Below are 11,229 nucleotides of genomic sequence, written 5' to 3'. Positions count from 1 at the left end.
AAGAGGGACGATCTAGGACGATGAAGGAGGGAGGGAGGGAAGGAAGGAAGGACCGCTCCCAGGGCCTAGGGCCCCAGGGTGGCAGAGGCTCACCCAAGAAGCAACACTGCGGTGGCGGAGGCCCTGAGCTGCTACACGGGGTGGCCAACACTAAGGGACTCCCACCATCTCCGACACCAAGAGACCTTACTCATTTCCTTGGCTTAAAAAACTCTGAAACATTAAAACCCCACCAACTGCAGGGGGTTTTGTGATGATATCATCTACGCTGAGATCCGCTCCAGCACCCAATCTCCGGTTTCTAGAAACGCTCCTGTCACTCGTCACTTTAGATCACTTTAAATTTTAATTTTTCTATTATCAGTCAGATGATAACAATGATACTTCCAGGCCTCCACCCTCCGCATGTCTTATTCATGGAGAAGCGCTCAGCGTGGGGAAGAGAGAACTTGCTCGGAGGCCCTGTCCTGCCCCTTTCTGGACAGGCCCCTCTGCCCCCGGGCCTCAGTTTCCTCTCCTGCCTCCATTCCAGTCAAGGAATCTAGGTGTCCCCCACCCCGGGCCCATGGCCCCACGGGCCCACAGGCTGTTCTCCTTCGGCTGTTCTCACAGGCCCGGCCCGTGGCTGTGCTCTGGGGCGCCCAGGGTCACACCTGTTCAAGCCCTTCTTACTGGAAGGTAAGGTCAACTTGGAGGAGAGCAAGGCAGCGCTCCCTTTCTGGGGGGGCCCTGGAGCACTGTTCTCCTCACTGGGGAGGGCACTGAAGGGATGGAGGGCAGGGAGAGGGGACCCCAGGGGACTTCCAGAGACGGGGGAGCAGGGGAAACCCTGAAGCTGGCCACCTTCTCCAGGACCAGCCTTGGCTTCCAGGCCAGGGAGTTGTGGGGGCCCCTGCTGCCCCAGGGACCTGTCTCCCCGCCACCCAGCTGGAGGCTCCCAGGCATCAGGCCTTACTCATCATGTATCCCCCCCCATGGAACAGTGTCTGGAACACAACAGGTGCTTAATAATTGATGGAGGCCATAGAGTGAGCGCTCCACACACTCAAGCGGAATCCAACGGCGCCCCGAGGAAGTGCCTCTCACGCGATTTCTCCCCCTCTCCCCAGCCAGCACACCCCACGGCGCACTCGGCTCTCTGGTGTGGCTCACGCCAAGGAAACGCAGGGTTTCTGCTCTTTAGCCCCCCCTGGGGATGATCAGAAACACAGATAAAGCAAATGTGAAATCGGGACCTCTGGCGACACTAGACGGAGACCGTCCGCTCTACCCGCCACATTTCAGCAGCACACTGGTGTGCTTTAATGTTAGAGAAAGACCCCCACGGGGTATTCCTTCATCTCTGAAGTTCGTTGGGCAGAAGAAAAAAGAAGGTGAAACGGCCCTCTGAGGGAGAGAGAAAAGTCCCAAGCGCCGGCACACCCAGTTGTGACCCAAGGAGGGTGCGGCTAGCCTGTGCCCTGAGGTCTCTGTGTCGCCAAGGAGTAGCTGCGTGGAAGTTTCTCAAACAAACCCGGGCACGGTGCCACAGGGGCAGCAAAGGACCATGGCTGGAAGCCAGGGCCCCGTCCTCCATGGCACACTGCCCCCCCCGTGGGGGTGAGACGGCCCAGGCCCGGCAGAGGGGACTTCCTGGGCACCTCACCTGGCCGCTCAGGGGGCATCTCTAGATGAATGGAGCAGCCCTACGGGGAAAATGGGGAGCATGGGGTGAGGAGGCCACTCGGAAATGAAGGTTAGTGTCCACGGGCCATGGGAAGAAGGACGCGGTCCCTCCACGGTCCCCTCTCCCTGCTGGGGAGCCCGGGGCTGGGGCTGAGGGCACAGTGAGTGGGGCCGGCGCCCCGGGACTGCCTCTCCGGGCAGGGCCATTCAGCCCAGGTGAAACTGCATTCAGGGGACGTGGAGTCACAAAGCGAGCAAGGTGAACAGTTTGCTAAGAAAAGCTCTTCCCAGAGGAGAAGCATCGAATAGGTCAGCCACAGGGCAGATGTGGATGTCAGCTCTGCCTTGTCTGCCTGGCTCCAGGGGCTGATGGCTATTCAGCCTGGTTCTCCCTTCCAGCCCAGTAGCCGGCGCCACCCACAAACCCCCCCAAACCGCAAACAGCAGGGCCGCCCAAGCCTCATGCCGTTGCCTAAACCTGCCTAACCAGTTCCCAAGGGCCACCAGCGCCACTCCAGGGTCCCGGGTCATACCCCCTCCCTGCCCAGCAGCCCCTGCGTCCCCTGCTTTTCTTGTCGGCTCACCACCGGGTCCTGGATCCTAGAGGCACCAGCTCGGGCCCCCACAGGCAAACGGTCAGCCCCATAACATGTCCAATTCGGTAACAGCCTCAGATGGGTCCTTGACCTTACAGGTGGGGAGACTGAGGACCACAGGGAGGGAGGGCAGAGGCTTGTGGGAGGTCAGGATTGGAACCCGATCCTCCTTCGACGTGGCTGCCACCTGCAAGCCTGTCACAACCCCAGGAGCAGGGTGCCACATGACAGAGGAACGCACCCTCGGGATCTTCCAGCAGCTGAGGGGGCTCTGGTGGTGCCTTTGTGGGTGCCCCTGGATCACACCCCTGGGCAGGCTCCCATGGCCTGCAAGAGGCCAGTGTCAGTGACACCTCATGTCCGGAGCCTGACCCCAGTGTCCAGGTACCACAGGGCAGCCTGTCCAAGGGCCCGCTCACTGTCACCCCTCAGTCCTCCATGGGGGACCCCGCTTGGGGTCAGACACAGCAGCCCACCCTGAGGCCAGCACCTCCCGCATTCCTTGGAGCTTCCTCCTGTCAGCATCGAACTAACTATTCCTCACAGAGACAGTCCAGTTCTGCACAAGGCCCTAGAGCTTCCACGGCCGGGGACAAATATACTAAACAGGCCAAAAACCCGCCAGGCCAAAATCCTAACCCCCAAGACCACCCCCATCCAATTCCATGCATGCACCTGTTGGGCGCACACACATGCTGCCCCCCTTTCTTCAGCCGCACACCCCACCGGGCCCCAGCACTGCTGGGAACTGGGAAAGTCGTCACCTCTAAGGGCAAGGAGAAAATCAGGAATGCAAGCAGCAGAGGGCTCCTAGAGATCTCCAGCAAGGGCCCACACACAAGTGTTGAGCTCTACTTGGGCACAATGCCAAATCCAATACCTGCGTCCCCACCACTCCCCGGGGCCCAACCCAGTCGTTTGCTGAAGATAAGAGGACCAGGTATGCATCTGCACATCCAGATAAGGACCATATATAGAAGGAGAACGTTGTTTTTTCCAGAATGTTAAGAAGCACATTTCAAGGAGGGAAAAGGTTTCAAGGACACACAGGGGGTGGCCTAATGAGGCCAGAGCCTTTTCCTTTTTCAAAACCATAAGCTGAACTTCTCAAAGTCTAAGTAAATCTGGCCTGCTTGAGTTCACATTGCCTCTTACCTCACTTTCTGCTTCCCCTGGGGGATCCAAACACAGCATATTCATTATTATTTGATTAATAGGGAACAGCTTCCAACAGACAAAATTGGCTTGCTTAGCAGCCCCCTCCTCCAACAAGGCCTCAGGGACTCCTCCGAGGGTTCCTGCCACAGCAGGGGCCCTATCTCCACCCCCCACCAGCCGTAGGCCCTGCGGGGGTCGGGGGAGGGGGAGCAGGGGCGGGGTCTGTAGTTCTAGAACTTGCTTCGGCACCAGCTGGTGCTTACCGATGCCTGTCAGATGGAGCTGAACTACAGAGCGACCAGGAGGCCCACAGGTACATGCATCTAGAACTATCCACGCGCGTGCGCATCTAGAACCACCTGTTAAAACCACCACACACCAAAGCACGTTTTTATCAACTATCTGACTTCTGTACTGACCTGATTCTCATTTACTAGGGCGAAGCCTGCTTGTACTCATGCAGCCTCGTGCCCAACACCAGGCGGGGACCCTAAGTGAGAGATGAAATCGGAGGCCCCGCCATCAGCCCAGATCTCTCAAAATTTGACCCGACGCATAAATCGCCCCAGAGCAAGACGGGCCGGGCTGACTTCCTCAAGCCAACAGCAAGGGCCGGAGTATAAAGAAGGAGCACGCTAGGCAAGCTGGGAAGAGCTGGCCAAGGGCGGACAGTCGGCTTTCTGGAAGATACTCTCTCCTCAGAAGTTCCTTAGGAAAGCTCACTTCTCTCTGGAAGTAGCCCGGGAAGCAGTCAACACTGGGGTTGAAACCCGCTTCCTGCCCACTGTACCCACCTCTCTCCAGCAGCAGGCAGCTCCGGATTCATACCCCGGGCCCGAAGCCAGGCCCGGACCCGGGCCCAGCTCCACGGAGAACCCAAATGGGAGCACAGGGCAAGTGGCTCCCCTCACGCAGCCCCCCGCCTCCTGGCCCTGCAACCACTAAGCACTTGGGCAGCAGGAAGGCAGATGCCCTGCAGGGTCAGGAAGGGCATCCTGAGATTTCTATAGATCCTCCCAAGACTGTGAGGCTGGGAGAACCCAGAGGGAACTTCCCAGGATGTCGAGAGAAGACCAAAGTGAGCCCCCGAGGAAACACACCCCTACGAGGCCAGACGGGGCACAGAAATCAGGCACAGGCATTCCATGACTTTCCCAGGCAAAAGAGATGGCTCCCTACCCCTGGCCCCACAGAGCAGGAGGGAGCTCCCTCGCTGTGGCCACCCTGAAGTGGCATCGTCAGCGGGACCGGGCTGGCCTCGCGCTGGGCAGATTCAACCACTGGGACAGGCGTGGCAGCCTCCGGTGCAGCCATCCCCCCGCCTGGGGGGAAACCCTGGGCCGCCGCCAGGTGGGGAGACAGGCTTTTGGGAAAATCCGGTCATGATGGCATTCCTCTGCCATGTCTCCCCACTCGGGATAGATGTTGGCTCAGAAAATGAAGCCAGTTGTGGCAATGACTTCCAAAAGATACAATCAAATGATCTATTCCTGGATTCTGCAAGTACTGAAATGTAACTCAATTCCTGAAATGTCATTTGGAGCTGCTGGTGCAGGTGGCAGGGCAGCTCAGTAAACACATCATTGTTCAAGCCTAAACACACCCACTGACCTTGAGCCCTGGTGCACAGCGTTGTGGCAGAGGCCCACACCCGAGGACGCCACGGCCAGCAGGGCCCGAGAAGAGCAGTCCAAGGGGAGGAACCCACGACCGCGAGTAAAAATAAAAGACAAAGCCACAGGAGGTGTGCTGCTGGAGAAACGCCAAGGAACGGCACTGAGCTCGAACAAAAGGGCTCGCTGCACCTGGGGCAGTCGGGAGGCTCCTGAGCCAGGCGACAGGTGTCACTGAAGCTCCACTGGCCACTTGAGAGGAGGAGAACCGCCCTCAGGGGGCTCCAGTCTAGTCCATGTGGATGCATGTCTGTCATCCACCCACACACACACACTGACACAGATGTGTGCACACAGACACGCATGCACATGCACACACATGCCCCCACGAGCATGCACACACACATATACATGCCCCCACGTGCATGGACACATACACACACTGACATGCATGTTTCAGATGCACACACACACGCATGCGCACACATATGCATGCCCCCACACACATGGGCAAACACACACTGATATGCGTGTCTGAGATGCAGACACACACACATGCACACATATATGCATGTCCCCACACACATGGGCAAATACATACACAGACACACGTGTGACATGCAGGCACACATGCACACACATGCACGCCCCCGTGTACATGGGCACATACATACACACACTGACATGCACGTGTGGCATGCAGACAAGCATGAGCACTCATGCACACACAAGCATGCACACATATGCATATGCCCTCACGTACATGGGCACATATGGACACACACTGACATGCATGTTGACATGCATGAACACACTAGCATACACACACATGCATGACCCCATGTATATGGGCACATACATACACACACTGACATGCATGTTGACATGCATGAGCACACTAGCATGCACACATATATGCATGCCCTCACGTACATGAGCACATACGTACACACTGACATGCATGTTGACACGCATGAGCACACTAGCATACACACACATATATGCATGCCCTCGTGTACATGGGCACATACGTACACACTGACATGCATGTTGACACACATGAGCACACACAAGTATGCACATAAACACACACATGCATGCCCACTGGCAAACACACAGAGAAATGCATGTCTGCACGCACACACGCACACCTGTGCACACAGATGCCCACATAAACACGTGTGCGCACACAGTGCATGTACACACGGGCCGCCGGTAGAGAGGGCAAGGATCAGATGAGGCATGAGGATCCCACACAGCACGGCCTCCAGTGCGAGTGGCACAGGGCTGCCCCTACTCCAGCGCGGTTGTGTCCACATCCCCCACCCAGCACAGGGTTCCTTGTGACAACAGCCCCACAGTTTTCTCTGGGAGCTTTAGTCAGGGGGCTGCGGTATGGGACAGGGGCTTTTCCGGCACTTTGATGCATTTATGCTAGCAAGCCAAAAACTGACATCAGAACTGACATGTGGGATTATGGTGATTATTATTTTGCTTTACTGGTTTCTTTCTAAAGTTTATGAGTTTTCCATAAGAGAGATATTAAAATTTTAGTTTAAATTATGACAAAAAGTGCCCCCTGAGAACAACACCAGTCTCTGCCCACCCTCCCTGGATTAAATATCTCATATAATAACTGCCTCACGTGCAGGGAGGAAGGTCTCCTTAAGTCCCCAGCAGATGACAATAAACAGAGAAACAACTGGAAATCGCTAGACAGACTCATCTCCCTTGGACTCCCCATGGCGACACGGCGGCCTCTCAGCAGAGGTGGGACCAGAACCACTCTGTGTGGCTCCAGGCACCCCTTGCCTGGCCGAACACCCCATCCTCACACACGGAGGGAGCCGGTGTCTGCCCTGCATCTGGCTGTCCCCCCGGAAAGTCCCAGGCTGATGCAGCCCCCAAAACAAGGGCACTGTATGAGATACACTTGGGGCCCCATGGCCTCCAACATCCTCCGTCTGACAGCCACACCGCAATACTTTCTTGGCATGCTGAGGGCTCCCTGTGCCGCTGCTGGAGGCTGAGATGCATCAGGGAGTGGAAATCAGGACAGAGGCCCATGTGGGGAGCCCGTGGCAGGTGGGGAGGGCATCGGAGGCTTCCAGAGGCGACACCTGAGCCCTGAGGTGACAGAATGGGGCTGCGGGTGGGCTGGGAAGGAGCACACCAGGACGGGCCAACGCCACGAGCTTGGCACGGGTGCTTCTCCTGGTCCTGGACAGATGTGCTCTCGAAAAACCAGCTCTTAAAGCGAACTGGGAGATTGTGGTATTTATGGGAGCCGAGCAGAGAGCTCCTCTGGTACACAGAGAGTCCCTCCCCGGTCCACATTCCAGTCTGGCTTGAGCTCAGGGGAAGGGCCTGTGGGACACAGGGTGGGGACGCACATCCAGAGCAGGGGAGGTCCTTCTACAGGAGGACTGCTTTTGCAGAAACCAGAAGACCTGGGGCTGGTCCAGACAGACAGCTCAGTATTCTCATACTCCACCTTCTGCGAGCCTGTTTGTGAGGTGAGGACAAGAGGCACTCAGATGAGTGGGAGCCTGAGTGAGGGTGGGTATGACCTGCAAAGCCTGGCGCCTGTTAGCTGCTGTTACGACTTACTCTCTGCAGCAGGGGAGGGAGGTGAAGACTATGGGGCCGGGTGGGGCACACTGCGATGTCAAAGGGATGAAGAACCATCCAGAACAGGTGGGAAGAGAAGCAATGGTCTCCCAGCTGCAACTCCCAGAAATAGCCATCGGTGAGGAAGACCTGCCTGTCCCTCCCCAGGCCAGCATCAGCACCACCCCATCTCCCATGTGGACTATGGGCTGTCTGTCCACATAGCAGACACCCCACCCATGCACCTTGGTGCCGGAGGGCACATTTATTTCCAAGCACATCCCCAGAGTCGGGGCTCAGTCGCTCACAAACACCAACCCCCCCCACCCGACGCTCACACTCGGGCCTGGAGCAGGTGCATAGAAGGTGGGGTCGCCCGCTGAGATAACCAGGATCCCACTGTCCCAGAATATCGTCTGAGAGGAGCAAGAGCAGAGTTAGGGAACCTGAGTTCTAGTTCCAAAACATCCATTTCCTCACCTGTAAACCATGTGGGTGACCAAGTTCCAGAGGATGGGGACAGCCCTGCCCATGACTGCCTCTGGGGGCTGGGCCTACGTGTGTGCGTTGGGGGTGGGGGGTGCGAGCACGTGCAGAGAAAGGGGCCACAAATCCCTTGCATCCAGCTCCCTGGGACTCCCTGCACTCAGGCTGGTGGTCAGAGGGGCCAGGTCGCACATGCCCGATGACACCTGGGTGACCTCACATGAGAGCACACGGCTCAGGATATGGCCAGCAGTCGTGTGCCCAGGCCCCAGCTACAAAAGGACAAGCACTGGGAAGTCGTGAGGGACTGTCTCCTTAAGGGGGGGGGGCTGCACCTGCTGGGGGGACGGCAGCGACAGGGGAGGGAGAACTGACCGGGCAGGAGACTCCTCGGCAAGAAGTCAGGGGAGGGAAGAGAAGTTCCTCGAAAACCAGCCAACAGGAAAAGGAACATTTCCTTCTGATAATCAGTGGCCGGCCCTGAGGGTGCCTCCCATGGGACTTATCAGATCTGTCTCCCCGGAGTCCCCCGCCCCCCCCCCCTTGCACACACATCCTCCCAGCTTCTGTCTCCTTGGCAACCCCAGGTCAGGTCCCAGCCCCTCCGCCCCTGCATCCGCAGCCACACCCGGAGGGCAGAGCAGGTCCCGCATCCCTGTGCTCGGCGCGCTGGGCCCCCCTCACCACTCAGGAAAATCGCCACAGGCCCCTAGGGAAGCCTATGACCTAATACGGTAGGTGTGGTATATCCAACTTTCAGACCAGAAACCCAAGGCTCAAGGAAGGGAAGCAGCTCACTGGAGGTCAGGCAGCCCGTGGAGGCTGGCTCCAGATCTGAACCATGTCCGGGTTCCGGGCCAGGGGGCTCACACCAGGGCTGACCTCAGAGCCTGTTTAACATGCAGCTGCCTGGTCCTGCCCTGGAGATGCTGATCAGTACGGCCTGGGAGGACCCAGGAGTCCGCATCACAGCCCACGAGCTGCCTGGGGGTTCCGATGGAAGGTGGGCGACACCTCTCAGAAACATAAGGACGCCCCTGCACCCATCATTGAACTGGAATACCACAAGGAGAGGTCAGACACCTGCCTGTGTGCCGGGACATCCTAAAAGGTCCCTTCTACAGCTCCCAAAAACTGCCAAAAAAGTCCCAGGTGTCTCTCTAGCACCACCCAAGTTTCGAGGGAGCAGGAACGGGGCCGCTAGGGCACAAGCCTCCAGCCCCCCACACTGCAAGGGCGCATGGCTTGCTTCACGTGGCAGAATTCTCCAGAGTCAGAAATATTCCCTGCCATGGTGTCACAGTGACCTCAGAAGAACAGCTTTAGGAGAAATCCATCTCTCTGCGGCTCTGCTCTGCACTGCCTTTATAAAAAATTAAAAAAAATCTTCTCTTCTTCCAGTCTATTTCAGAAAAATAAATAAATAAAATTAGACACGGCATGGGACAGAATGAGACTGGGGCTGTGTGACGCTGGGAAAACCGCTTTCCCCCTCTGAGCCTGAGATTCTCTGTTCGGGAATAATCTGACTGTATCTTTTCTCATGCAGGCCGTGGCAGTGCGAAAGCCACCGCTGAAACCAGTCCCGTTGTTGGGCACTTCTTTCTGGCACAGGACCACGATCGGCTGCAGCTTCCCCCTTCAGGGTCCCTCTGTACGCAGCGTGCAATGTGCACGGCCTCCGGGCCTGGCTCCCTCCTCTCCCACAGCCCCAGAAATGGGATCCCTATCTGCAGATAAGCACCCAGGGCTGCTATGTCCCTCGCCTGGCTGCCAACCGGCAGAATGTTACAGCAGGTCACCGTGAAGGTCTCGGCCACGCTCCATCCCCGCGGCCCACCTCTCTTTCCTGAAGGAACAAAGCCTCATCTAAATAAGGAAACAGAGGAACAAGCAGAAGCGGTCCTTCCCTGTTCTCTCCACTGCTGGATGCTTGGTCCCTCACACTCCCCAGAACGTCCCTCCGCAGCCGTTAACCCCCGAGAACTCCGGCCTGACCTCTCTGGGAAGCAGGACCAGAGCCATTCGAAGCTCGGCCTCCCAAGGATGCCATCCTCGCTTCTTCACTTGACAGCCTGAGTTGCCCGCCACACACCTGCCAAGGGCTCCCCCCACCTGCCTGGGTCCCAACTGCCAGCTGCCACCCTCTGTCCCCACTGCCACCCAAGCACCGCGTGCTCCTGCCTACCCCACGTATGCACCTGCTCTCATAATGCTAGCATACAGCAAGTGCTCAATAAAGACTCATCGACTGAGTAACTCAAATTCAACGGGGCAGAGTCAAGTCGAACCAGCCCTAGGGCCCTTCTCTGCCACTCACAGCTGTGTGACCTTGAGCACATTCCTTACCCTCTCTGAGCCTCCATTTCCTTGTTATGGGAGAGACGGTAACCCCAGTTCATAGGACTATCATGAGACTCAAGTTAGCTAAAGTGTATGAAGGCAGTCAGCAAGATTTCAAGAGCTACAGAAATGTTATCAATGTTATTATGAAAAAACAGTCTCACCGTAAGAGAGTTCCTAACCTTCCGATGTACTGGAGTAATCGTTGCAAAATGGAAAGAGCTCTCATCACAATGGTAAGCACCGTGTACACAGCCTAGGGAGTCAGTTCATCTCCAGTTCCCAAACACGATGGTTTCACAGCGCCAACGAGGAGGCAGGACAAACATCCAGAGAGCTGGAACTGGTCAAGGACTTGGGTTGGAGATTCTGTCTTCTGATAATTTGAAGCCAAGTAGGGTAACTGATTCAAATTTCAGAGAGACGTGACAGTGTCCTGGGGTGGCCCTACACACAGGGTTTTCCAGGGGAGCCTCACCCATCCTCAGTTAGTATTCTAGAAATAGGGTCCCCCAGCCAACAGGCTGGACGGTGAGCTCCGTGAGAGCGGGGCCCATGTCTGGCCACCTCGCTCCCACATATCCCCAGCACTCAGCAAATTTGTGGCACATGCCAGGATCCCAGACATCTCCACTGAAGGGATGCTGATGGACAAGGGATGAAACTGCAATCAAGAAAGTTCAAAGGGAGAGAGAGAGAGAGAGAGAAAGAAGGAACAAAGGAGGGGGAGGGGAGGGGAGGGGAGGGGAGGGGAGGGG

General features: G+C 57.0%; 1 protein-coding gene across 1 annotated transcript in view; it reads right to left on the bottom strand.

Annotated features, from left to right (window-relative positions):
- Positions 1-11,229, bottom strand: part of HPCAL1 (hippocalcin like 1) — a 108,368-nt gene that overhangs the window by 48,982 nt on the left and 48,157 nt on the right. The window lies entirely within an intron of this gene.

This window comes from Callorhinus ursinus, unplaced genomic scaffold (assembly GCF_003265705.2).
Source record: "Callorhinus ursinus isolate GAN/ISIS: 27379988/994484 unplaced genomic scaffold, GSC_fseal_2.0 scaffold10, whole genome shotgun sequence".
NCBI lineage: Eukaryota > Metazoa > Chordata > Mammalia > Carnivora > Otariidae > Callorhinus > Callorhinus ursinus.
The sequence above is the reverse complement of the archived record's forward strand: the minus strand, read 5'-3'. Positions and strand labels throughout refer to the sequence as shown.